The sequence below is a fragment of the Hevea brasiliensis genome, chromosome 8, assembly GCF_030052815.1.
Source record: "Hevea brasiliensis isolate MT/VB/25A 57/8 chromosome 8, ASM3005281v1, whole genome shotgun sequence".
NCBI lineage: Eukaryota > Viridiplantae > Streptophyta > Magnoliopsida > Malpighiales > Euphorbiaceae > Hevea > Hevea brasiliensis.
In genome coordinates, this window is record NC_079500.1 from 16,873,494 (window position 1) to 16,875,545 (window position 2,052).

The following is a 2,052-nucleotide window of genomic DNA, read 5'->3' on the forward strand; positions in this document are numbered from 1 at the left end:
TATATGTACAAATAAACAAAATTAGTGATTTCAACTCTCAAGTAAATTTTAGATTGATTTACATTTATTTTTTTTTCTAACATGTCTATTTTATTATTTTACTAATTTCTAATTTTTCATGTCTATTTAATTTTAATGATAGCTACGATATATTATAAATTTTATGCAAAGATTTTGAATGGTTAACTAATTTTTTATAATTTAATTGATAATATTTAATTTATAATTATTATTCTATTAATAATAAATATTATTTGTAATTTTTTAAAATGAAAATGATTATATGTTTTATTAATAATTAATTAATTAATAATATATATACACTATATTTTTTTTTTGTTATGGATTGAATATTTTCATTTATAATAAAGTTTGTTTTTTTGATTTCTATTTAATTTGAATAATATTTCAGAGTGGGTTAAAAAATTGGTTAATAAAAAATTTTTAATAAATTTTTTTATAAAAATGGCTCCAAATTTGTAATTGAATAATAGAGCAATTATAATCGAGTAGGATTCAAATTTTATACTTGTAATAGTAAGAAAAAAACTTTTAATTTATATAAATAATTGATTAATAGTATTAATTTGGCAATTATATTAACAGTATTTTTATTTATTTATAAGTTTATATCTCATTAGTAATTTTAAATATATTATTATAATAATTTTAAATAAAACAAGCAAATCTGCATTTTAATTAGTGTTTTTTTTTTATTTTTAATGATAAATAAATTGGATTCAGTTTGAATATTTGGAGAATTTTATTGAATTAAATTTAATAAATGTATAAAAAATTAAAATTGGGTTGGACTCAAATTCTAAGTAGCAGGCTGGTTTGACTGGGCACTCCAATTAAGAAATTCATTCATCCAGAACTTGGCATTTCCAATATCCAAGTACCAACATAAAAGGATTCATCTTGCCCATTGAAATTAATTATTTATATTGAACGGATTTTCAAATTTATACTTGTCTTACAATAACATTGGCATTAATATTATTTATTCTCTTTGTAATATTGTTTTATTATTGATAGAATTTTAATTATCCGACTAACTTATTACGTAAAAAAATAATCTCTTTTAAAATTTGAAATTTATTAATTTTATAATATTTGAAAAATGATTTTCTCTGTAAAATAGATATTTTTTAAATTTTAGATGGAAAGTTTAAATTATTATATTATTTTTTAATAATAAAATAATATTAAATTTATTAAACATAATAATAAGTAATAGTTTAATTATATTAAAATAATTTTAAAATTCAATTACATCAAAATAATTTTAGATGAAGCAAACTCGTTAACAATAGTAGAACAAAATTTAATAATGTCACGACCTAACTTATGGACCGGATCGGCACTAGGACCTGAGCAGGCATATAGCCCCCGAGGTCCGTAGTAAGCCTTACTGTTCTCAAACCCATGACCAGGCTCACTATTTAGGCCCAATATGCATATAACATAATTTAAATTAAACTGTTATAATTTTATTTTGGGTCAACTTTAGCCCATCAATTATCCGAAAGTAAAATTAGGGGAGCCCAGCTCAACCCTATTACATCATTTACAAACTATTCAAAATTTATAAAAAATTTTCATTTGTTAATACAAAAACTTAAATTCATGCAGTCCCTGATAGGATTAATACTACTACTAATACATGTGGAGTTCTAAATTACAAATTTAGATAATAATAATACAGTTAAAAAATTTTTTATTTTCATAACCTGCAAGGAAAGGAACATGTTATTCTGAAAAATGTCTTCTCCTGTAGCCTGGAAAAATGTGGTGAACAGAAGTGAGCATTCGACTCAGAGAGTAAAATATCAATTTTAACGATAATCTCTATAGCTATCCAAAGCTAATGCACCATGTGGAGTGAAATGCAATAACGTCAATATTTTCACATCATAACAGCAAAAAGATAATCTGGAGTATTCACACACCCGATAAGGTCAAACAATACATATATGGCAGTTGATCCTCTATACAGCCCTCTTAATCCAACTTGTGCCAGCGAAGAACTCAAGCCGGACTTTCGCTTAA